This window comes from Cebus imitator, unplaced genomic scaffold (assembly GCF_001604975.1).
Source record: "Cebus imitator isolate Cc_AM_T3 unplaced genomic scaffold, Cebus_imitator-1.0 Scaffold73, whole genome shotgun sequence".
NCBI lineage: Eukaryota > Metazoa > Chordata > Mammalia > Primates > Cebidae > Cebus > Cebus imitator.
Window position 1 is genome coordinate 2,845,671 of NW_016107388.1, and position 27,511 is coordinate 2,873,181.

Sequence of the window (27,511 nt, forward strand, 5' to 3'; positions counted from 1 at the left end):
GATTTCATTCTTTTTTTTTTTTTTTTTTGGCTCTATAGTATTCCCTGGTGTATATGTATCACATTTTCCTTATCCAGTCCACCATTGATGGTCACCTATGTTGATTCCATGATTTTGCTGTTATGAATAATGCTGTCATTAACATATGAGCATGTGTGTAGTTTTGGTAGAATGATTTTTTGTGTGTTTATTTTTGTTTTTTGGTTTTTTTTTTTTGGATATGTATCCAGTAATAGAATTGCTGGGTCAAAAGGTAGTTCTGTTTTAAATTATTTGAGCAATCTTCAACCTGCTTTCCACAGTGGCTGAATTAATTCACTTTCCAATCAACACCATATAAGGATTCCCTTTTCTCCACAGCCTAACCCATAGCTTTTGCTTTTTTTACTTTTTAATAATACGCATTCTGATTATTATTATAGAGGTAGTATCTTGTTGTTTTGATTTGTTTTTATCTAATGATTGGTGATGATGAGCATTTTATCATATGTTTGTTGGCCACATATATGCCTTCTTTTCAGATGTCTCTGTTCGTGTCCTTTGCCGATTTTTATTGAGGTTATTTGTTTTTTGCTTGTTTAATTGTTTAAGTTCCTTCAAGATTCTAGATAATAGACCTTTATTGGATGCACAGTTTGCAAATATTTTCTCGCATTCTGTAGGTTGTCTGTTTACTCTGTTTTTAGATTTTTAGTTTCTTTTGCTGTACAGAAGCTATTTTTATTAGGGCCCACTTGTTGATTTTTGTTTTCTTTGCACTTGCTTTCGAGGACTTAGTCAAAAAAATTTTCCCAATACCCATGTCCAGATGGTATTTCCTAGATTTTCTTCGAGAATTCTTAGAGTCTGAGGTCTTAGATTTAAATATTTAATTCATCTCGAATTATTGTTTGTGTACAGTGAAAAAGTAGGGGTTAAATTTTATTCTTCTACATATGGCTAGCCAGCTACTCTAGCACCATTTATTGAATAAGGATTTTTTTCCCCATTGCTTATTTTTGTCAGCTTCATCAAAGATCAGATGACTGTTGGTGTGTGGCTTTATTTCAGGGCTGTATATTCTGTTCCAGTGGTCTGTGTGTCTGTTTTTGTACCAGTACCATGCTGTTTTGATTACTGTAACCTTCTAATATACTTTGTAATTGGGTAATGTGATGCCTCTGGCTTTGTTCTTTTAAGATTGCTTTGGTAGTTGAGGCTTTTGGGGGATTCCACATAAACTTTAGAACAGTTTTCTTTTTCAGATGCTGTGAAAAGCATGACACTGGTAATTTGCTAGGCATAGCATTGAATCTATAGATCACTTTGAGCAGTATGGTCATTTTAATGGATATTAATTCTTCCAATCCATGTGCATGGAATATTTTTCTATTTGTTTGTACCATCTATGATTTCTTTTAGCAGTTTTTTTGTTTTGTTTTGTTGTCCTTGCAGAGGTCTTTCACTTCCTTGGTTAGATACATCTCTAACTATTTGTGTGTGTATGTGTATGTATGTGGCTACTGTAAATAGGATTGCATTCTTAATTTGGCTGTCAGCTTGAATGTGATTGGTGTATAAAAATGCTACTACTACTTTTTGTATGTTTATTTTGTCTCCTGAACTTTGTTGAAGTCATTTACCAGTTCCAGGAGGCTTGTGATGAAATTTTTAGAATTTTAAGGTATAGAATCATATTGTCCACAAAGAGAGGTAGTTTGACTTTTTTTTCCCTATTTTGATGCCTTTCATTTCTTTCTCTTGCCTGGCTGCCCTTGCTAGCACTTTTAGTACTATTTTGAATAGAAATGACAGGAGTTGCCATCCTTGTCTTATTCCAGTTCTCAAGGGTAATGCTCCCAGTTTTTGCCTGTTCAGTATGATGTTGGCTGTGAGTTTATCATAGATGGCTTATTATGTATATTCCTACAATGCCTAGTTTCTTGAAAGTTTTCACCATGAAGAGATGTTGATTTTCATCAAAAGCTCTTTCTGCATTTATTGAGATGATCATATAGTTTTTCTTTTTAATTCTGCTTATGTGGTGAATCACATTCTTACATTTGTTGATTTTCATATGCTGAACCAATCTTGAATCCCAGGAATTAAGCAGACTTTATCATAGTGAACTAATTTTTGATGTGCTGCTGGATTCCGTTTGCTAGCATTTTGTTGAGGATTTTTATATCTATGTTCACCAGAAATATTGGCCTGTGGTTTCCTTTTTTATTGTATTTTTGCTAGGTGAGTGTATCAAGGAGATGCTAGTTTCATAGAATGAGTTAGGGAAGGGTGCCTCCTTGGTTTTCTAAAATAGTTTTAGTAGAATTGCTGTCAGCTCTTCTTTGCACATCTGGTAGCATTTGGCTGTGATTCCATTTGGTACAAGGCTTATTTTGGTTGGCAGGCTTTTTATTACAGACTCAATGTTTCTTTGCATTTTATACTTTATTTAACATTAAGAAAAGAATACATACAGTTACAGGCAGATGAAAATTCAGTACACTTATTTAGATAATTGTTTAAAATTTACATCCTTCACCGCCATGGAATATTTTAGTCTATGTAGTCAAAGTCTTCTGGAATTCCAAAAGTTTTATCAATTTTATTTTCTTCAAACCCAAATTTTCTTTTGACCCAAGATTTTATTGCAAATATGTTATCAGTCCATCTGTTATCATCTTCATTGGCTACTTTACTTGCTTGACATATTTCTTCCACGACTTGTGGGTCACAATTTTTGTATTTTTCTGTCTTTAGCGGTTCCCTTTGATCTCAAAGTGAAGAAAGTTCTTTTGCTAGTGTCATTCGCTCTTCCGTTTCACATCGGCCAATTTTAGCTTTTTCAATACTTTTCTGTAGGCTTGCATGCTTTTGGCTTCCCTCAGACAACTGAGATTCCAGAGACTCCAACTTAAGTTTCCTTGCATGAAGAGCTTTACTTGGAAAAACCCAATAATAATTAGAAGTTCCGACCCTCTCAGAGTCAAACATCCCATCATCAACTAAGCTTTGAAGGACTTCTTTGACTGACAAAGAAGTAATGCCTTTCTCTTTGGGAGCAATCTTCTCCAAGTCTTTTAATTGAAATACATCTTTAGTTTCAAAAAATATTTCCATCATGAGAGTTCTCTTTTCTTCTGCACGCAATCCTTTTTTCTTTGACATGGTGCGGGCACAGGGGCTTCCGCTGGTGGGGCCTGGGCATGGGGTGAGGGACTGATTTAATTTTTGAAGTTGATATTGCTCCATTCAGCATTTCAGTTTTTTCCTGATTCAATCTTGGGAGATTGTGTGCTTACAGGAATTTATCAATTTCCTCTAGATTTTCTAGTTTGTGTGTATAGAAATGTTCATACAGTCTCTGAGAGTCTTTTGTATTTCTGTGGGCTTGGTTGTAACGTCTCCTTTGTAATTTCTGATTGTGCTAATTCAGATCTTCTCTTTTTCTCTTTGTTAATCTAGCTAGTGGTCTATCCATCTTGTCTTTTTGAACAATCCACTTTTGGTTTTGTTGATTCTTTGTATGGATTTTGGGTCTCAATTTTATTTATTTCTGCTTTGATTTTATTTACTTCTTTTCTCCTACTAGTTTTGGGGTTAGTTTCTTCTTATTTTTCCAGGAGTGAAGTAAGATTGTTAATCTGAGATCTGTCTAATTTTTTGAGGTAGGCATTATTGCTATCAACTTTCCTCTTAACATTGCTTTTATTGCATCCCAGAGATTTTGATATGTTATATAACTTTTTATTTATTTCCAAGAATTTTTTGATTTCTGATTTCATTGTTTATCCAAATGTTATTCAGAAACAAGTTGTTTAACTTGCAGGTAAGGGTGTGGTTTTGAGAGATCTTTTTGAAACTGATTTATATTTTTATTCCACTGTGGCTCAAGAGTATGACTAGTATGATTTTGATTCTTTTTAAACTTATTGTGACTTGCTTTATGGTCAAGCATATGGTCAATCTTGTAGTATGCTCCATGTGCAGATGAGAGAATATATATTCTGTGGTTGATCAGTGGAGTATTCTGTAATGTTTACTAAGTTTAACTGGTCAAGTGTTGAGTTTAAGTTCATAGTTTTGTTGATTTACTGCCTGGATTCTCTGTCCATTTCTGTCATTGGGGTGTTGAAGTTCGTGACTATTACTGTTTGGCTAAGTCACTGTAGATCTAGAAATACTTGTTTTATAAGTCTGGGTGCTCCAATGTTTGGTGTGCATATATTTAGGATAGTTAAGTCTTCCTGGTGAATTGAACACTTTGTCATTATGTAATGCCCTTCTTTGTCTTGATTTTACTGTTGTTGATTTAAACTCTGTTTTTTCTGATATAAGAATAGCAACTCCTGCTTTTCTTTTTTCCATTTGCATGGCAGATTTTTCACTAACCCTCTGCTTTGAACCTATGGGTGTCATTATATGTGACTTGAATCTCTTGAAGACAGCAGATAGATGGGTCCTCTTTTCTTACCAACTTGCCCCTCTTTGCCTTTAAAATAGGCCATTTAGAACATTTACATTCAAGGTTAGTATTCATATGTAAGAGTTTGATCCTATTGCAAAGTTGTTAGCTGTTTGCTTTAGTTGTAGTTTCATTGTAATATATACACATTACATATATATAATATATATATAATATATATATAGATATATTATATATATATATATATATATAGTCTGCAGGCTATACACTAAATGTGTTTTGTGGTAGCAGGTATCATTCTTCTGTTTCCATGTTTAGAACTTCATTAAGGATCTCATGTAAGTCTGGTCTAGTGGTGATGAGTTCCCTTAGCACCTGCTTGTCTGGAAAAGATTTTATTTCTCCTTCATTTCTGAAGCTTAGTTTGGTGGGATATGAAATTCTTGATTGGAATCTCTTTTTTTTTAAGAATGCTGAAAATAGGCCCCCAAACTCTCCTGACTTGTAAGGCTGTTAGCCTGATGGGCTTCCCTTTGTATATGAGTATTTTTTCCTTGAGCATTGACTTTGGACAGTCTGGTGATTATATGCCTTGATGATATTTGTTTCGTATAGTATCTGGCAGGTGTTCTCTAGATTTTTTTGTATCTAGATGTCTACATCTCCAATTAGATTAAGGAAGTTTTTTTAAATTATTCCCTCAAGTATATTTTCCAGTTGTTTGCTTTTTCTCCTTCTTTCTCAGGAATGCTAATAATTCACAGGTTATTTTGCTTTACATAATCCCATATTTCTTAAAGACTTCACGTATTTAAATACTTTTAAAATCAGATTATGTTAATCCAAAAGACCAGTCTTCAAGCTCACATTCTTTCATCTGCTTAGTCCACTTGAATTTATCATTAAGTGAATTTGTTTTTTCTTCATGCATATTTCTTCAAAAAAAGCAGGTTTACAAGTGGAATATATGAGTGACAAATTCTAAGACTTCAAAATTCAAATGTTATTTGAAATGTTATTTGAAGGAAAGATGTAGTAATTATGAAAATTTATGTCAATGGCCATGTGTTTCTTTTTACATAGATTAACTTAAAAAATCCTTTATCTCATATTTTCGCTTTGTTGTATATTTTTCTTTATCAACTTATTAAAAACCCTTTGTAAGCAAAAGAAAACTATTGTTTATAATTATTTTTTCAAAGCTTATATAATTTCTGCTGTTAGCTTTCTTTATTGTTTGTATTATACAGATGTTTTAAATTTTTATGTAATAAAATTTATTGTTCTTTTTCTTCAGGACTTTGGATTGTGTATCATACTTAGGCGTTCCTGAATCTAAGAACACATTAAAATTCCCAGTTTTTTAAAGCTTTATGGTTTCGTTTTAATGCTTTAATCTTTGAATTATCTTGAATTAATATTTTTTCCAAATTATTTATATATTATCATTACTATCGATTGGTATATTTATAATTTTCCCTGTGATATGCAATATTAATGTAATTATATGCAAATCTCCAACATGCATCTGGTTCCCTTTCTAGACATACTACAATGGAAATATTTCCAACATTATTGTTTTTTAATAGTTACTTTTTATGTAGGGTAGTTTCTGCCCTTCTTTTTTACTTTTTTAATAATTATTTTTAAAGAATGGCCATCACCACAGCAGGGTGAGCATGGCATCTCTATGAGACTATCTATGCAAGTGTCACCTGTCCTCTACCACCCAGTCATTGGCTTTGCCCAGTGACTGCCTTTCTCTATCAGAACAATAGCCCCACATGCTAAAGTATAAAAATCCACTCCAATTGACATACAAGAAGTGTCTGGTGGGTGGCGTGGAGCCCACACCTGAGATGGACTCACCTGGAGCAATTAAGGAACAATTAGGTTGTGCCTCTGAAGATGTCTGCACACACACAGGGACCAACAGGCAGCTCATTTTCAGTCTCATATTTTGAAAAACGCAGAAAACCTCACGTTCAAAAATCTGCACAGATGATTTCTGGTACTTTTCTAAGGCGTCCATGTAAGAATCAGCCACAGATAGACGGGAAGATACAGCCATGTGTGTAGATTTGTCTGACAGAGATCACCAAGGTGCCCTCTGGGATCAGCCACAATGCCACACTCCCTACAACTTGCCTTCAAAAGAGCTTTTCCTTGGGCCAAAAACTAAACTGAAGAAAGTATTTCTAAGGAAAAATACACAGAAACATAACAAACACATACACACACACACACACACACACACACACACACACACACACACATATTTGCATCCATAGCTTTATATATATCTATGTATGTGCAGCAGTCCCTGGGTATCTGTGGGACATTGGTTTAAAGACCTGCCTCTGACACCAAAATTCAAGGATGCTCAATTTCCTTACATAAGGTGGTGTACTTATCGGCATATGATCTACGTTTGTATGCTCTAAATACTCCTGTATACTTTACATCATCTCTAGATTACTTCTGTAACTAAAATAATGCCTACATATCACTTCATTCCCATGGATTCAATGTGGTACATGATGTAAAATTTAATTTTTTCTTTGAAAGTTTGTGGGATTTTTTTTTCCCAAATATTTTAAATCTCAGGTCAGTTGAATCCAAATTTGAAACCCGCAGATACGATGGATTGACTGTACTTTAAATCATCTCTAGATTACATATAATATAATGTAAATGCTATGTATTAAAGAGTTCTTATTCTAAACTGAATTTTTATTTGTATTGGTTTATTGTTGTCTTTTTTATTATTTTCCTTTAAATATTTTTATCTATGGTTGGTTGCACTCTGAGAATCAGAACCTGTAGATTCAGAGGGCCAGCTGTACTTACATATATATGTAAAAAAGGAAAAGAGAGTTTGAGAATTAGGAGAATACATTGTTAACAGGGAGTCCCTGGGGAAGCATGAGAGGAAGAAATGAAAAACACAATTCCCCAATTTGTCAGTTTGACCAAATGCCATCCCAACCTTCCTCAGTCTCTATAAATTAAATACATGCATGTGAAATTTAAAAGCAGTATAATTTTAATAGATCCATTTCTTAAAATTCGTTGACGTTAAAAGATAGCATTTGTTAGTGTACATTTGGTCATTTCAATTTGCAAAAGATAAATAGGAGGTAATAAAAAATAATCCAAACAAAAGACAAAAACACTCTGTCAATTGTTTTAATTAACTTCAGATTAGAATTGCATTCTTCAACTATGAAGCTTTTCTGTTAAATGCCACAAGTGTCTTGGTTGTTTCAGTGCCACTGCAAACAGCAATGCCAAAAAGAATGCTGGATTTCCATCGAGTTTTCACATGTGCCACATAGTGGCTGGGAAGCTTAGAGAAATACGACTTTGAACAGATACTGATTTCAGGATCAATCAATACTGCATGGAAATGTACTAAACATTAGTAAGCCGATGCTTTCTAAGTGTTGAGACTTTCTTTTATGTTTAATTGCTAACATTCACTTTTTTTCTTTTACAAAATGACTGTAGCAAGTATGCATTAATTTTGCATTAAAAAACAATGAAACAAGCACACTAATTTAAAAACACAAATGACCCATGGGTTTAAGAGATGCCCCGCAGAGCTACTTCTCCCACGGACAATGGAAAGGGAAGAGAAAGCCGAGAAAGAGGTTTGGAGAATTGTTCCTTTCTTTTTCCTTCTGCCTGTAATGGAAAACACACAAACACACATGCACGCACTGTGAGGGGTCTTCCATGACAACCTTGCTCCAATACAAGGATTTCCAAGTGGTTATAAAATGTCTTTTGAAGAAAATCCCACCATTTTGAAAGTCGCTGCTTCTTTTCTGACTGCCAAGTTGCAGCTCCCTGGTGAGTCATTGTGCAACAAAAATGGCCTTCCAAGCCCCCAGGCGCTGCCTCGCCAGCTAGCTGCCAGTCACCTGGGCCTCCAGATGGCAACAGCAGGACTGAAGCTAAAGGGCAAAAACACTGGCCATTACCAGAGCAGAGAATGGGCCAGAAATAGGAAATACAAACAAAGCAAAGTCTGAAAGACGAGGGCCTGCAACCTGGGAGTCAGCAGGTGTTGGTATTCGCAAGAAAGTTCTCTTCCTTGGACTTCAATAAACTTAATAGTAAATGAAAAATTGAATAAAACCCCCCTGGATGGACTGACTAGGGGCAGAATAAGGATGCAGCTGCAACCAGGAACCAGACATCACGGAATTACCAGGAAATTCCTCCAGTAAAGTTTATCTGATTTTATTTATTTATTATTTTTTTATTGCATTTTAGGTTTGGGGGTACATGTGGAGAACATGCAAGATTGTTGCGTGGCAATGTGATTTGCTGTCTTCCTCACCTTTGCCTATATCTGGCATCTCTTCCCATGCTATCCCTGATTTTAAAGAGAAAGGTGCAATAGTCTCCAGCTACCTGCTGCATGGTTCACGTTTTAGTTCTCCTTCCTCAGCTCATGGTGATGTCAGCCTGAGGGTGCAGAATCTGATAGGTGGCCTCACAATAGAAATCAGTGCCTGGGGCCTCTCCCGAGGAGGAGCAGGTCTGCAGAAGAATAAACTTGAAATCAAACTCTCTGTGGGAACTGATAATTCCTAAAGAGAAGCAGTGAGGTTGAGTGACTGACATTTGGTGCTCTGTACTCAGGCAGACTCAAGTTTAAATCCCAGATCCAGCTCCACCCTGCTAGCCTGCCAAGTAAGAAGCATAATAACACCTTCCTTCCCCTGTACAATTGTTCTGAGTGGTGCTGAGTCTGGATCTTCATGAGAACTCAAAAAATCTTGGTGGCTCTTATTAAAAGAATGGTAAATCTGCTGGGCTCCAGCATTCATTTATGCAAGCAGATACTCTAGGACTTCTTGTATATTTTAAGAAATATTTCTAGACTTGGAAGCACAGCCCTGAAAGTATGACGTGTAACGTAGATCAGACCTATCTTGGGGTTCAGAAAAAGATAACCCAAAGTGATGGCCTCCGAAGCAGCCTCAGAAGCACAGCCTCTTTTGTCTCTCCCCTCTCATTCTCCCTCAAATGTAGCCATTAAAACTAGAATTCTTCTTCCCAAGGTGGACATACATACCAGAACCCCTTTCCCTAAAGTCAGCAATGAACCATAAAAATACTTCTCCAGCCTTCCCTGCCTTTCTATGTAAAAGCTGGTCATAAAGAAATTCTCTGACCTGTTTTGTTTAATGTTAGACCATAAGACCCCCTTTCCATAAAGGGTCTAGCCCCACACCTTGGAGGAAGGAACGCTGCATGAAGAGGCCAAGATGAATCTGACCAGAAAGGCCTTGCCAGGTAATATGATTTGGGTCTGTGTCCTAGCCCAAATCTCATGTCCAGTTGTAATTACCAATGTCAGAGGTGGAGCCTGGTGGGAGGTAATTAGATCATGGGGGTGGGTTTCCCTCTCGTTGGTACTCTCGTGATAGTGAGTGAGTGCTTGTGAGATCCGGTTGTTTAAAAGTCTGTGGCACCTCCCCACTTTCTCTTCCTCCTTCCAGCCACGTAAGACATGCCTGCTTCCCCTTAGCCTTCCACTATGATTGTAAGTTTCCTGAGGGTTTCCCAGACTTGCTTCCCATACAGCCTGCAGAACCATGAGCCAATTAAACCTCTTTTCTCCATAAATTGCCCAGTCTCAAGGTATTTCTTCATCGCAGTGAAAGAACAGACTGGATTTCTTGACTCTGTCTGTTAGCATTAGATCATACCGTTTTCGTCCAATCAGATTTCCACCTAGCGGCTCATTCTTCATCAAACCTAGCCATAAAAATAGACAGTTTTCTCTGTATTAGGGGCCTTCATTCTGAAGGCTCCCATACCATGCAAAGCTTTGATTAAATAAATCTGTTCTACTTTTCCCTTGTTCGCCTGCCTTTTGTTACTGGACTATGGGTCATTGCCCTTATGATGGGTGAGGAAAGGCATCACACGATTTTGCCCTCCTACTTCAAAAATTTTGTTGTGAAAACCTATTTTTAAAAGAACCCCTGAAAATAATACAGTTTTGAACAAAATGAAGGTGTTATAAAAACAAATTTGGATAAAATTTGTCAACAGATTCAGAATAAGAGCCAAAGGCCACATAAAATATATGGCCATATTTTTTAGATATCCCAGAGGAATCTTCTATATTCTGAAGGTTTCACAAATCCCTCTAATCCTGAAAGGTTAAAAAGTTCTCAATATGTGAGATGGAAAATAAAGTAGTTTCCAAATCTGCTGTATACAACAGTGTAGTTTATTCCTAGAGTGATTTTAGGTAACTCGTGGTTAACATTTTCCCTTAATTTCTTGCCTATTACTGACTCTTTTTTTGGAATTCCAGATATTACAAAAACCTAATTCACTGTGTGAGCATGGCATTTGCATATTTCCAGGTGAGACTTCCTTACAACTCAACCACTTTTAAGTTACAAAAATAGTCTCTTCTGACAAATGAATACATTCCTTTTGTGTACTTCCTCAGGACAATATATTGCTATCTTTGTAATCTGCTAAAAATATGAGATTTAGATTGCTAAATAGTAATGTTGTTTACCCTTTAAGAGTTTAATAATAGATTGATTCATGAGTCATACTTTTTGTAATATTACTAATATATTATGAAATAAAGATCAACTACTTTCCATCTTGCTAATTCCTCGCTTTAAAAATTGGTAGGAGTATATATCAAGTATATCTGTATTCAAATGGATTTTATAAATATTACACTCAAATTTTCTCTGCTTCCATACATAAGGATATATTACAAATATCTACACATCCTAAAATTCCTACTCATTTGTAGGTTCTAGAATCGTGGTCGATTGCTTCACAGTAATACACAAACATGGGCAACATTGTGAAACCCCGTTTCTACTAAAAACTACAAAAAATTAGCTGGGCATGGTGGCACGTGCCTGTAATCCCAGCTACTCAGGAGGCTGAGGCAGGAGAATTGCCTGAACCCAGGAGGCGGAGGTTGCGGTGAGCCGATATGGCACCATTGCACTCCAGCCTGGGTAACAAGAGCGAAACTCCGTCTCAAAAAAACAAACAAAAAAAAATACACAAACATGTATTCTGTATGCTATAAATGGAATAACAAAAGTTGGATTATAAAACTATAAAGCATTTAAAAATAATTGCCTGTTATAGGTTGGTATAATTAAAATATTGTTGAGAAAACCTTCATTCATTTATATAAAATAACATTACAAAAGAATGTTCGCGCGTGTGTGTGTGTGTGTGTGTGTACAGCAATAGCATTATATAGTGCAGCAGAAATTCAGACTTTCGAGGATATGGTGGACAGAATTTGAAGATGCCAGACCCCAAGAATGGGACTTTGAATAGAAAGAGATATCACGCCTGTGACAATGATACCCTTATATACATAAAAGTAATTTTGCAGGCCAGATGTGGTGGCTCACACCTGTAATCCCAACACTTTGAGAGGCCAAGGTGGATTGACCATTTGAGTCCAGGAGTTTGAGATCAACCTCGGCAATATGGCAAAACCTTGTCTCTATCAAAAAAAAAGTACAAAAATTAGCTAGGCATGGTAACTTGCGCCTGTAGTCCTAGCTACTCAGGAGACTGAGGTGGGAGGATCACTTGAGCCCAAGAAGCAGAGGCCGAGTTACAGTGAGCCGAGATTATGCCATTGCCCTCCCGCTTGTGACAGAGTGGGACCCTGTCCCAAAAAAAAAAAAAAAAGTAATTTTGCAGATGTAGTTAAGTTTACTAATCAGTTGCCTGATGATCTGGGCGGTTTTGGTTTAATCTCAGCAGCCCTTTAAAAGTAGAACATTTTCTCTGCTTCTGGTAGAAAGGGAAGTCGGAGAGATTCAAACGTAAAAAGGATTTAGTGGGCCTTTGCTTGTTTCTAAGACGCAGGGGGCCACCAGCCAGGACCAAAGAGGGGCCTCTGGTTGCTGAGAATAACCCCACCCACTAGCCGGCAAGGAAACAGGAAACTCAGACCCACAATTCCAAGGACTGAACCTTGCCAATGACCTGAATGAGCCTGAGGTAGACCTTTCCCCAAAGCCTCCAGGTGAGGGCCAACCACAGACTCCATGACGAGCGTTGAAGCTCCAGACTTTGAGCCCACGGAACTGTGAGCTAATACGTGGGCAGTGCTTTGAGCCACTAGGTGTGTGGGAATTTACTATGCTGCCATAAGAAATTAGTACAGAGGAATACTTTATGTCATTTGGGGCTCTATAAATGCCTGAAAATCTGCAATATAACAAGGTATAAGTTAAGCAGTGTGGATAAATATTAGAAATCACCTAGAACAATGCCTAACACATTTTTATTATGATGTATTAACATTTAAGAAGCAGAAACCAAAGTGACCACGTCGTAACATGATGGTCACGAACCAGCGGTGGCAGAAAACTCTGGATAAGGACGTTAGGGCAGCTGGTGCTCCTGCCAAGTGATTGGTACAAACAGCCCACCTGGGCTCAGTTTCTTCCGCCAGGGGTTAAGTGTACTAAATTATTTCTAAAAATTAATGAAGACTAAGCCAAGTCTCAGTGCTCTGAAGGCACGTACCCAGGGCCTACTCTGGCCCCGGCTCTTGCGTTCATTCTGCCCTGCCTGCCCACTGGGCCACACTCACTGGGCCCAGCTCACCCCCACATGGAACAGACAGGGGGTGCTAACCAGCTCAGCAGTTTAACATCCATGTCAGAGTGAAAAGACAAGGGGAAATGCTGCCTGCCCCAGGACAAAACCTGCTCTGCTCAGCATAACGCCTCTATTGTTTCTTTAGTAAGAAGTCCAAGGGTTTCTATACTTCCTGGTTTGAAATCTCGATTCTCAGTGTTTGTTAGGCTGTATCTTCTAACCGCACTTCCCAAAGGGCCTCTTTCCTTGTCCTCTCTCTGGCTACAGCCTCTAAGACAGAAAGGCTCCACCTCTGCTGGAGGAAGCGATCCCCCAAGGCAGGGGGCAGAGGCAGAGAGCAGCATTCTGGGCCCGGCTTGTTTAGGTCTGATGTCAGCGCCAGCCCTAAGCTGGCCTTGCTTCACCCAACTTTGCAGTGCCTCAGTTTCTCCAGTGGGTAATAGTAGTACCACAAGAAACCATTAAAAAGATCACATGAATTGTGTACACGGAGCGCTTAGAAGAGGTGGTGATAAGCGTCACAAAGCCTTTCGTATTCTGTTACTACAGGCTGTTTCTCTTTCCACCTAGAAGCACATGCCTGTGCCTGTGCCTGTGCACGAGCATGCGTGTGTATTTAGCACATTACAGGTATTGATCGACTTACGACCTATGCAACTTACGACCATTCGACTTTACGACCACAATGTTTTGCAAATACTGTATTAAACCAGTTGTACTGGTAATGCAGTGTTTTACTTAAACCTGACGAATGTAAAAATAAGAAACAAAATGGTGTAGAGATGATACAAATGGCATAAAATGAACAAAGAAAATTATGATATATGACAATAATGAAAGAAAATTATGATAAAATATGACTTAAAGATTTTTATAACATCATTTCACGGTACTGTACATATAGCCTACTCAACTTATGACCAAATGGTGTTACGACCAGTCTGTCGGAACCAATCGTGGTCGTAAGTCGAGCACTAGCTGTATCGATATGAGCATGTAATTATGCATTCTCTGCCCTCCTCCGCTGTGTGGAAGGTGCTGGAGGGCTTTTTATTCTTTCACTGGGACCATCCACAGCCCCCAGCAGACCGCGGGCACGGCAGCGGCTCCATGAGTGCTCTCGGCAGGACCGAGTGTGCACAGCGCAGCCGACTGTTGTGTTCCGCCCTTTCTTGCACTGTTATTTTCATTCTTTTGCTGTTTCAAAAAAAAGATGCCGTAAAGTTTGTTTAAAGTATTTGAAACTAGCAAGCAGGATGGATCCACAAGGCAGGCACGGTGACTCACACCTATGGTCTCAGCACTCTGGGAGGCCAAGGTGGGAGGCTCACTTGAGCCCAGGAGTTGGAGACCAGCTTGGTCAACATAGGGAGATCCCCATCTCTACAAACATTTAAAAATTAACCTGGTGTGGTGGTATGTGCCTGTAGTCCCGTCTATTTGGGAGGCTGAGGAAGGAGGTTTGCTTGAGTCTGGGAGGTCAAGGCTACAAGCAACTGTGAGCATATCACGGCACACCAGCCTGGTCCCTGTCTCAAAAAATAAAATCCACACAGGTAAAATACCTCCTCCTTCCTCGTCGGAATCCTATCTGCCCCCAGAGCATAAAGTCAGCCAGTAGTGACTCTGAAGATCCACCTGACCCCAGATGCTGGGACGCCAAAGAACCACAGACCACTGGCTACGGAGGTCTCCAAACCACATGACATTTACCTTGCTATGTAGCGCCAGGCCAGACCTTGCCAGCAGAAATTCATCCGACCCAAGGCAGGGAGAAAATACAACAGTAAGTCAGGTGTTGTGTTGTTTTCTACTTTAACCACGAGATAAGTACTTACTACCAAAATTGTTTTGGTACTATTACCTTTGAATGTACCATTTTCACATGATTACTGCTAATAGTATTCTTATTGCAGTCATTTTATGTTGTACCATAGGAAATATTTACATTTGTTCTCATAGTCTGTTATAGCTCTGTTTAATAGATATAATATTTTCAAAAACAAACCACCACACACTATAAATAATCACAAATATAATTGCCAAGAATAAAAATAAAGAAATCAAATGGAAAGTGTTCAGAGCTTATTCTACCTTAGCATGTCTTTCTGATTATACATATATACATACATACATATATATATATATATACATGCCTACCCATCTATTATTGTACAGATGTTTTATTAATAAAGCTTACATTTTACATAATCATAATTCTAAGTGTTAAATAGTTAACCCCTAAATCAGGAGTTTTCAATAATTTAAAATTGTTTATAGTTATTATGAGAAGTTATCTACCATGTTCAAGACGTATTCCTAAGTCCTGAGGGATATAAAGATAATAAAATACAGACCATGAAAACCTGAAAAGCTACTGAAGGTGCCTGAAAAGGTAGCTACACAATAGAGAGCTTTTACTTCCGAGTCAGAGCAAAAGGTCACACGGCGCATAAGCTCTTGCATAAGTCACGCAACATCTGCTCCTAGGGAAAATGCTGACTTTATCAGAAACTTTGTTAGAATTGTTAGGATGTTAAAGACAAAAGCAAGCTAAGACTCTTTCATCCATAGGGAAAAACGTGATGTATGATTTTAAAATATTACTCTCAAATGATGTAGCACCCCTGTGACTTCTAAACATCACCACCATCAAATTAGTACATAGAATAATCCTCAATCCGCAATCCCAAGCAGGTCAAATCACACTGACTGATTTCGTCATGGTAAAACCACCTGCAGAGATGCTTTAAGATTCATTTAAATTGAAAACCAGTATAAAATATAAAATACACAATAATTTCTTTCTCCTAGAGAAAAATCTATACAGACTGTGCCAGATGTCAGGGTTCAAATTTCATGCCGTGGTCTGGAGGGATAGCAGGAAGACGAGTAAACATTTTCATCAGAACATGGTAGCACTGAAATGGCTTAAAGGAAAAACTAAGTTGGCAAGTTGGAAAGAACAAAGTAGAAAGTTATAGTCACACGGTTGAAAAAGAGAGGGAAATTAAAATCGGCATTGAAATTATTTCCTGGCTGGAGCTCAATAATTGCCTCTCTTTAAATTATTTATTTAAAATAGATTCTTTTGGTACTCTGTGATCTAGCATTCTCTCTTTCTCTTCTTCTTCTTCTTCATAATCAGACTTACTTAACAGCCAAGGAAAGGTTTAAAGGTTTCCTTTGAGGCTTCTCAAAATAATGAGCAAATTAGGACTTCATTGTATCATACCAGAAATGTTATTTTACATACAAATGTCTGTCATAAGGCAATAATCTAAAGACTCAACAAAAAATGTAATTTTAAAACCTAATTTTATTTGTATGCTAAAAATGTGCTAATCACCACCATCAAATGACCTGAATTAATAAGGAGGTAATCACAAAAATTATTTTATAACAGATAATAATGAGAATGAACACTTAGATAATACTTGCTATGCACCAGCCACTGTTCTAATAGTTCTCTATGTACCTGCTTACCTGTCTATACCTTATACTGTGACAACCTTCAGTGGCTTTTATTCTATCTGATGTATGAATATAAAAATCACAGTTTGGTTAGGACAAGTAAACCATTCTCTATCTCAATCCATGCTTCTAAAACATGATGTGGTAATGAGAGTGCTCTGATGGCAACAGCTGTCACTCGTGGTGACGTTCCCAGTTTGGCTGACTCACAGGGGGCCCCCTCTTTCTTTAATTTTTTGTGTGTACACTAGACTACTGCCTCTGCTATCCTCACGGCTTTCCCAGGCAGCAGGTTTACACCCTGTTTGAAGCCTCCAAACAAATACCCAAGCTTGCTGCTCTCAGTTTTTACCTAACAGCGCCTGCACAGGTGAACTTAGTTATGTCAGCAAGCATTCAAGAGTGGACCCAGAAAAATGTGAATACAACTTCTTTCAAAAGTCAATGAGCTCATCAATGTGACCCAAAGAGGCAATTTGCATTTTGACAAATATTTAATTTAAATACACAAATCAGTAAACCTAGTAAAACATTAATATAACTTCATATACAAGCCAATTAGTTCCTTATTACGAACCAAAGAGGGGAATTTTCATTATAAAAGTATAAGTGGTGAGCGATGGCAGAAAGAATCAAAACTTTCACTGGGCAGCCTTAGATGTCTGTTCACGTTAGCTGTGCTTTCTGGAGGTTGCCGAGTCACACTTATATTGAATTTATATTTTCTCATAATAGAGATTAACAGACTTACAAGAGCACGTTTAATAAGTTTTTCAACTCAACAAAGCATATATCTTTATTTGACTTGATATTTTTTATTTTGATAATCATAAATGGTATATTTTCCTGAAACAAATTAATCACAAATTAATTGTGTAAAGCAGCAAGCCAATTGTGCTTTTTGGAGTACAATTAAATTTATCTATGACTTTGCTTTCAGCGATTCTGGATAAATTTTAATACTAACAGGTCACCAGTGGTTACCAAGTTAAAAAGATAAAAATCAAAGCAGAGCCTCCAAAAGACACTTAGAAAAATTAATAGGTGAGATTTAATGGGAAGTCAGCTATTTTTAATTATTTGTATATGACTAATTTATTGAAAATTTTAAAAATCTTAACCCTCATTGGGCAATTTTTGATCATGTGGTCAAGGAATACACACTGAATATCAACTATGCACTACCAGACATATACCTTCATTACATTACATTATAGTGGCGAAAAACAGAAGATAAAATGTCAATAATAAAAAATACAAGAAGAGGCGAGGTCAGCAAACATGAAATAGTAAGTAGCTCCAAGGGGTCCTCAGAGAAACATTAAAATATCAAGCAGTAATTGTCAAAGCCAACTTCAACAGAACTGTAGAAAAGTTAAAGGTTTACGGCAACAAAGCAAAGGCTGAATCAAGAAAAAAACAGCTTAGAAATTTTAAGAAAGTTTTGTGGCATTTTTACTTGCCCTTGCCTCACCCCCATTCTGGGTTCAAAGGTGGTCTTGAAATCGGTAGTCCTGGATCCTGGCTTCTGGTTCTGGAGGGAGCAAGGCAGACTTCATTCTCAGAGAATTCTCAAAGTATTTGTCCATTCAAACCTGTCCACTGGCTTCCTAAAAGCCTGAGACAAGGTGCTTGTCTTCATTTCACTGAACTTAGAATTCTCTCAGGGAAGAAAAGCCCCAGCCATTCCTTAAAACCACTCTGAAGCCAAAAAAGCAACTTACAGCCACGTGGGCAGCAGATTAAAGTGTAGGCAAATAACAGAGCTGCAAAACCCAAGGAGGAAAAGTTGAGGAAAGGGTTTCTTCAGAAAATTGGGATATTCGAAAGTGGCTGTGTACACTGGGAAATTTAGAAAGCCATGAGCATACCCAGGACTGAACCCAGGCTCAGAAAAAACCTGAGAAAGCCCTGTTTTGGCTGGTCTCTTGGTTCAACACAAGCAGAAAGTAAAGACTGAGACAGAGTTGTAAATGGTCTGGCTAAGTAGTGAAGGAGTCCTCAGGAACAAGTCAATCTACAAGCTTTCAGAGAGCCTTCTCTCTCTCTTCTTTCTTTCCTTATTTTCTTTTCTTTCTGTCTTCATCTCTGTGTGTGTGTGTGTGTTTTTTTTGTTTGTTTTTTTTTTTTTTTGAGATGGAATCTTGCTCTGTCACCCAGGCTGGAGTACAGTGGCGCAATCTCAATTCACTGCAACCTCTGCCTCCTGGGTTCAAGCAATTCTCCTGCCTCAGTCTCCTGAGTAGCCGGGACTACAGGCACACACCACCATGCATGGCTAATTTTTATATTTTTAGTAGAGATGGGGTTTTGCCATGTTGGCCAGAGTGATCTCGGTCTCCTGACCTTGTGATCCACCTGCCTCGGCCTCCCAAAGTGCTGGGATTACAGGTATGAGCCAACATACCCAGCCTCTGTTTTCTTTTTGTATTTTTCATTTTGATTCCTGGCATTAGGGAAATCTCTACCAAAATTCTAGCTGAACACAAGCAAAAAGAGCAGTCTTCAGAGACTGCATGTAACAAAAAGTAGACTTTACAAAAACTAGTTTAGAAAAGTCACTAACAGTAAACAGCTACAGACCACAGCAATCAAAAACAAATCTTGAAGAGGGAAAAAAAAAAACTGACTTCCAGAGTGACCATATTATCTATTCAAAATATCCAAGTTGCTATGAAGCTTGCAAAGAAGGAAAAACGTTTGTCCAATTCACAAAAGGTACTAATGAAAATTGCCCCTGATAAAGCAAACACAAACATTGAACCAACTAGACAAAGACTTTCAAATCAACTGTCTTAAATATGATTTGAAAAAGCTAAAAGAAACCATGGACAGAGATAAAGGAAACTGGAGAACAATGTGTCAACACATAGAGAATATTCATAGAGAAATAGAAATTATGTAAAGGAAGCAGACATAGTGGAGATTAAAAATATAAAAAGACATATTGTAACTCAGAAATACAATAGCGCAGATGAAAGACTCACTAGAGAGTTTCCACAGCACATTTGAGAAGGCAAAAGAAAGAATCATCACTCTGGAAGATATGCCAACTGAAAGTATCCAGCCTAAGGAGCAGAAAGCAAAAAGAATGAAGAAAAATGAACAGAACCTAGGAGACTATGGGACATGGCCAAGCATGTTAACATACACATAAATGAGAATCCCAAAAGAAAGAGAGAGAAATAAAGAAAAATAAAGAATACTTGAAGAAATAGTAGACAAAATCTTTCCAAATTTGATAAAAGATAAGAATCTGAACATCTAAGATGTTCAGTGAGCTCCAAGAAAGATAAATGCAAAAGATCCGCAGAGAGACAAATTATTATCAAATTGATGATAGTGAAAAAGAAGAGAGTGTTTGAAGCCCTAAGAGAGAAGGAACTTCTCACATACAAGGGATCCACAGTAAGACTAACAGCAGATTTATCATCAGAAGCCATAGGGACAAGAAGGAAATAGAATGATATTTTAAAGTTCTGAAAATGTTTAAAACTGTCAACAAAACTCTTTTATATCTGGCAAACCCATCCCTAAAAAATGAATAATAAAATGGCATACTGCCCAAAACTATTTACAGATTCAATGCTATTCCTAGCAAACTACAAATCACATTTTTCACAGATTTTGAAAAATCTGTTTTAAAATTAATATGGAACGAAAAATAAGAAAACCCATATAGCCAAGACAATCTTAAGCAAAAAAAACAAAACTGGCTCTGGCTTTTTTCTTCTCACTTAAGACTTCTTTGGCTATTTGGGCTCTCATTTGGTTCTGTATTAATTTTAGAATATTTTTTTCCAATCCTGTGAAAAATGACATTGGTCGTTTGATACGAAGAGTATGGAATCTATAGATTGCTTTGGGTGGCATGGCCATTTTAATAATACTGATTCTTTCAATCCATGAGCATGGACTGTTTTCCATTGGTTTGTGTCATCTCTGATTTCTTTCAGCAGTGTTTTGTAGTTTTCCTTACAGATCTCTTTCACCTCTTCAGTTAGATGTATTCCTACAAATTTGTTTTTTGTGGCTATTGAAAATGAGATTGCATTCTTGATTTGGCTTTCTGTTTGAACATTATTTGTGTATAGAAATGATATTGATTTATGTACATTGACTTTGTATTGTGAAACCTTACTGAAATCATTTATCAGTTCCAGGAATCTTTTGGTGGAATCTTTAAGGTTTTCTAGCATAGAATCATATTGTCAGTGAAGAGGAATACTTTGACTTCTTTTTCTATTTGGAAGGATTTTGTTTCTTCCTCTAGCCTGATTTTTCTAAATAGGACTTTCAGTACTATGTTGAATAGGAGTGATGAGAATGGGTGTCCTGCCTTCTAGTTTTAAGGAGAATGCTTCTAGTTTTTGTCCATTCATTATGAGGTTGGCTGACAACACACTCTAAATAACAAATGAGTCAGAGAAGAAATTGTGAGGGAAATTTAAAAACAATTAGGACAAATGAAAACAAAAATACAATATACCAAAACTTACGGGATGCAATGAAAGTGGTGCTCAGAGAGAAATTTATAACTGTAAAGTCCTACATTTTCAAAAAGTAGATCTCCTATCAACAACCTAACTTTACATCTGAAGAAAAGCAAGCTAAATACAAAGCAACCAGAAGAAATAAAACTAAGATTAAAGTGGAGATAAGTAAAATGGAGAATAGAAAAACATAAATAGAGTCAATGAAACCAAAACTTGTTCTTTGAACAGATCAATAAAATTTTTAAAATGTTAGTTATGCGAACCATGAGAACAAGAGAATAAAAACTGAAGACAATATTACTGTCTTTATGAAAAGAGATACATAAAATAGAAGAGAATACTATAACAATTGTATGCCAACAAATTAGATAATCTAGATAAAATGAAGAAATTACTAGAAATAGGCAAATTACAAAAACTGTCTCAAAAAAAAGTAGAAAATCTGGGACAGGGGAGAAGTCCTCTTTAAGAGATTGAATCAATAATCAAAAACTTCACAACAAAGCAAAGCTCAAGACCAAATAGTTCCACTGGTAAGTTTTATCACATATTTAAAGAATTAATACCACCTCTTCTCAAACTTTTCCAAAAAATAGAAGAGGAAGGAACACTTCTTAACTCACTCTGTCAGTTCAGTATTAGCCTGCTACCAAACACAGATGAGGCACCACAAGAGAAGAAAACACGGACCAATATCTTTTAGTAATATTGATACAGCCAGGCACGGTGGCTCAAACCTGTAATCCCAGCACTTTGGGAGGTCGAGGCGGGTGGATCACGAGGTCAACAGATCAAGACCATCCTGGTCAACATGGTAAAACCCCGTCTCTACTAAAAATACAAAACATTAGTGGGCATGGTGGTGCACGCCTGTAGTCCCAGCTACTCAGGAGGTTGAGGCAGGAGAATTGCCTGAACCCAAGAGGCAGAGGTTGCGGTGAGCCGAGATTGCACCATTGCACTCCAGCCTGGGTAACAAGAGCAAAACTCCATCTAAAAATAAAAATAAAAAAAAAAATTTTTTTTTAATTAATGCAAACATTTTTAACAAAAACCTGAAAATTTGAATACATTTATTTAATATAAATTTATAATTTACATATAAATGAATAATATAAGCATTATTCACCAGGATCAAGTAGATTTAACCTAAGAACACAAGTATAGTTTAACATAAGAAAATCAATCAATGTTACACACCACATTAATGGAATAATGGGGGAGAAAACGCAATCCTATTAAATGATACATAAAAAGTATTTGATGAAATTCAACACCCCTTTATAATAAAAAAGAGTACCCAAAAACAAGTAATGGAAAGAAATTTCTGAACATAATAAACAGGATTTATTTTTTTAAAAACCCACAGATAACATTATACTTAATGGCGAAAGACTGGATGAAACCTTCCCCCTAAGATCAGGAACATGGCAAAGAGGCCTACTTTCATCATTGCTATTTAACACTATATCAGAAGTTCTAGCCAGAGCAGATAGGCAATAAAAAGATATACAGACATACAAACTGGAAAGGAAGAAGTAAAACTATCTCTATTCTCAGATGGCATAATGTGTATCTAGAAAATCCCAAAGATTTCAGAAAATAACTACTATATATAATAAATCAATTTATCATAGTTGCAGGTACAAGGTCAGCATGCAAAAATCATCTGTGTTCTGTACATCAGCAAATAATCGGTAAAGGAAATTAAGAAAACCATTATATTTATAATAGTATCAAAAGGAATAAAATGCCTAGAAATAAATTTAACTGAGGTAAAGGCTCTTACATTAAAAATGACAAACATTGCTGAAAAAATAAAAAAGAATTCAATAAATGAAAAAGGATTTTATGTTTATTAATTGGAATGCTTAAGATGTTAAGTTTACAACTACCGAAGTGATACACCGATGTAATACAATCTTTATAAAATTTCCAATGACATTTTTATTTGCAGAAGTAGAAAACCTATCCTACAATTCATGTGGAATTTCAAGGAATCTCTGTATTAGTCCATTTTCATGCTGTGATAAAGAACTGCCTGAGACTGGGTAATTTATAAAGGAAAGAGGTGTAATTGACTTACAGTTCCACATGGCTGGGGAGGCCTTAGGAAACCCACAATCATGGCAGGAGGTGAAGCAGAAGCAAGCATCATCTTTAAAAGGCAGCAGAAGAGAGAGTGAGTGCAAGCTGGGGAAATGCCAGGCATTTATAAAACCATAAGATCTCGTGAGAACTCACTCACTCTCATGAGAAAAGCATGGAGGAAAGTGCCCTGCTCACAATTCAATTACCTCCATGTGGTTCTTCCCTCAACACTTGGGGATTATGGGGATTACCGTTCAAGATGAGATTTGGGTGGGGACAAAAAGCAAACCGCATCAACCCCAAATAGCCAAAAAAATTTTGACGCTGGTTGTGGTGGCTCACAACTGTAATGCTAGCACTTTGGGAGTCAAAGGCAGGAGGATTGTTTGAACCCAGGAGTTTGAGACCAGTCTGAGCAATGTGATGAAACCCCCATCTCCCCAAAAAAAGATAAAAATTTAGCCAAGCACATGCAATCTTAGCTACTCAGGAGGCTGAGGTGGGAGGATCACCTGAGCACAGGGGGTTGAGGCTGCAGAGAGCCAAGATCGTCCCACTGCACTCCAACCTGGGGTTCCTTGAAATTCCATATGAATATGTTGATCTTATACCTGCAACTGTGATAAATTGATTCTTTAGCAATAGTAAGTATTTTCTGAAATCTATTTTTAGTTGTGTGAGAAGATTCCATGCTGTTTTCCATAATGGCAATATTAATTTACATTCCCACGAATAGATAATATGATTTTCAATTAAAAATAAAGCTAAATAAGTAAAATGAAACAATTATAATTTTAAAAATCACATTTGATCAGAGAACTAAATAAAGTGAAGGAGAAGACAGTCATGCCAACATAGTCTGTGTAGAGATAAGTGCAAATATATAAACCCTGAGACAAAGGCACATGTGATATTTATATTTTTTTTAAAAAATACAAGCCTATAGGAGCAGCAGCAGCGTGAAGGGGTCTGAGTCTAGGAACACATGTCAGAGAAGTCCCTCAGGCTGACTGTAGACGGCCACATCGGTTATGGCAAGGACAGGGATCCATGGCTGGAAGAGAAGCCTTTTGTATCAGTCAGGGTTCTCCAGAGAAATAGAACCAATAGGAAATACATGGAGATATAGAAGAGATTTACACAGGAATGGCCTCACACGGTTGTGAAGGCCAAGAAGTCCCATGATCTACCCTCTGCAAGCTGAAGACCCAGGAAAGCACGTGGCACAGCCAGAAGGCCTGAGAGCTGGCTCTCATGACGGTGCAGATTCCAGTTCTGAAGGCTTGAGAGCCAGGAGGGCCGAGGGCAGAAGATGGATGTCCCAGCTCAGCATTCACGCACAGTACAAATTCCTCCTCCCTCTGATATTTTGTTCTCTGCAGGCCCTCAGTAGATAGGATGGCACCCACCTACGCTGGGGAGAGCCATCTGCTGTCCTCAGGCCACCAATTCATGCTTATCTCTTCCAGAAACGCCCTCACAGACACGCTCAGAAACCATGTCTAATCACATATCTGGGCATCCTGTGACCTAGCTCATTTAAAATTAACCATCACATCATCAATGGATGGTATTGAGTAGATGATTGAGATGATATAACATCTATTTAAAGTATCACACGGCTGCTGGGGGAGGGGGTGAAAAGAGGCAGGGAGACCATTTCGTTAGCTTTGGCTTCAGGTGAAAGGCAGTGAAGCCAGAATGACTGCTGATAGCAGTGAGATGGTGAACCGATCAGAAACATTTAGAGAGATCGAAGTGGATTTGCTGGTAGATGTAGGGCTTGAGGTAAAGAGAGGAGATCAGAATGACTTTAACATTACAAGCCACCTGATAGGATCAAAGTAACACCGCCGGAAATGGAGAAACATACAGGAGGAGCAAATCGGGTAAAATACATGAATCAAAAGTTTGATTTTGTAAATACTGAGCTCAGGATGCTGACAGGCCTTGGATGTTGTGCAGACGGTGACCTGAAATCGAAGTTCAAAGTCATAGTGGAACATAAACGTGGAGAAGCCAGTGTTTAAAGCCATGGGGTTGGACATGCTCGCCTTGGAAGTGAGTGCAAGGAGAGGGCTGCGTGCTGAGCTGAGAGCATTGCAGGGTAAAGGCTGAGAAGGGGAAAGGGGGAAAGGAAAACAAGAGCCATGCAATGACTTAGGAGAATACCAAGGAAAGGGCTGTGTTGCGGGGTGATCTGTGTCCCCCAAAATGGCTATGGTGATGTCCTAACCCCTCATGTGACTGAATTTCCAGGTAGGGTCTCTCAAGAAGTAATTGTTAAGTGAAGTCGTAAGGACAGGGCCCTGATCCAGTAACACTGGTGTCCTCATATGGAAGAGGAAGAGACAGCAGGGTATCTGTGTACAGAGAAAAGGCCGGTGAGGATGCAGGGAGGGAGGAGATGCCACCTACACGCCATGAAGAGAGGCCTCAGGAGAAACCAGACTGGCTGGCACCGTGACCTAGGACTTCCAGACTCCAGGACTGTGAGAAAATTCATTTCTGTTTTTAAAGCCACCTGGTCTGTGGCATTTTGTTATGATAGCCTTAGCCAATGAATACAAGTGATAACACGGAGCGCAATTAAGGAAAGGATTTCATAAAGGAGGAGTTGATCCCCTTTGTCAGATATTGCTGATAGGGCAAGCAAAACAAGCACTGAAGAATACCCCTGAGATGGGGCCCCTCCGTGGGGGCCGAGGGTTACCCAGGAGAGAATGTTTCAGTGGCGCGTTGGCACTCCAGACTGACCCGGGTAGGTTTAAGAGAGGAAGTGAGGAAAGCACGCAGATAGAAGGAGAGATGACAACATTTCTAGAAGCCTTGCTCCTAAGGGGAGCAGGAAAATAGGGAGACAGCCAGACAGAGGAAGAGAGATGTCAGATCAAAGGAAGTTACTTCTTCACATCACAGAAATTATCGAATGTTGATATGTTTGTGTGAAAAGTACAAAAGAAAATGACAAACTGATGATTAGGAGAGAGAGGGGACAATTGCAAGAATCTGCCACTGCCGGGAGAGAAGAGACGTGATCCAGGGCACAGGAGGTTGTAGAAAGGGGTCAGGACAGTTTATTCCGTGCGGCAGGAGTGGAGAGAGAGCCGATGGTCTGGGAGTGCAAATGTCTATTACTACTGGTACTTTATTTTAGTACATAGATAAGCTGTAAAAAGGATGCAATGTACTTTGAAGAGAAATGTATGCTCTTGGGTGTTTTCACCACTTTGGAGCTTTCTTTTTGGAAGTCAGAATGTATCATCCCTTATACAGCATCCATAATTTCAGAGTAACATAAATTGAGGCAAAGGCAACTAATAAGAAGATTCTAAGGAGAATTCATGGCCCAATTAGTAAAGCCCACGCCTTAGAGCCAAGAAGTATCTGGGATGTGCCTATCAGAGAATAGCAACATAGAGCTTTTATAAGCCACATTTTCCTGGCATCCACCCCAGAAATTTCTCTCTATTTCTGGCCAGTATCGAAATACCAACACATGACAAGAAGTTGGACCAAGGGGGAAATGAAGGTGAAGAGAATGTCTCAGGGAAGGCAAGTGATTGTCATTGCGCTGCTGAAACTTCACCTGTGTGTTCTGGGCGCTCTCCAAAGCAAGGCAGAGAGAAACTAAGCCATTCCCCTGAGCATGGTGCAAGCCTTTTGGAAAATACAGCAGGTTCTATATTTGCATAACATAGAAAAATGTGAGTCATCATTTTCCAATGCAGAAGTCAAAATTTCCCCAAGTCACATAGAGATGGCAGTATATGAGGAGCAGAATTACGGAGTGGCTAGGAGCATGAACTTTATAGGAGCAGCAGAGCCCCTGTGTTGAGGAAGGACCGACCACTGCATTTTTCTGCAAGACTGACAAAGCTGGCTGACTTCTCTGTGCTTCAGTGTCCTCAGCTATAAAATAAGGATCATGATCATGCTTCATGGGATTTATTAAATATTAATAAATAATATTAACTATTAAAAATAAATATTGACTTTATTTTTCCTATTTCTTATTAGAATTTATAGTTAGACACAGGGAAGGGACTCAACAATATTAGCTTTTTTCTTTTTACCTTTCGCCTATTTTTTAATATCAAGAAGAACACTGCAAAATATTTTTTTTAATATTTTTTAATTGCATTTTAGGTTTTGGGGTACATGTGAAAAACATGCAAGATTGTTGCATAGGTACACACATGGCAGTGTGATTTGCTGCCTTCCTCCCCTTCACCTATATCTGGCATTTGTCCCCTTGCTATCTCTCCCCAACTCCCCAACTCGCCACCCTCCGCTGGCCCTCCCCTATTTCCCCCCAACTGACCCCAGTGTGTAGTGCTTCCCTCCTTGTGTCTATGTGTTCTCATTGTTCAACACCCACCTATGAGTGAGAACATGCGGTGTTTGA

At 38.0% G+C, this 27,511-nt stretch overlaps 1 protein-coding gene and 1 pseudogene across 1 annotated transcript in view; both read right to left on the bottom strand.

Moving 5' to 3' along the window:
* Positions 1-27,511, bottom strand: part of PXDNL (peroxidasin like) — a 456,288-nt gene that overhangs the window by 276,731 nt on the left and 152,046 nt on the right. The gene's annotated exons all lie outside the window — the stretch shown is intronic.
* On the bottom strand, positions 2,470-3,191 carry LOC108306685 (annotated as a pseudogene).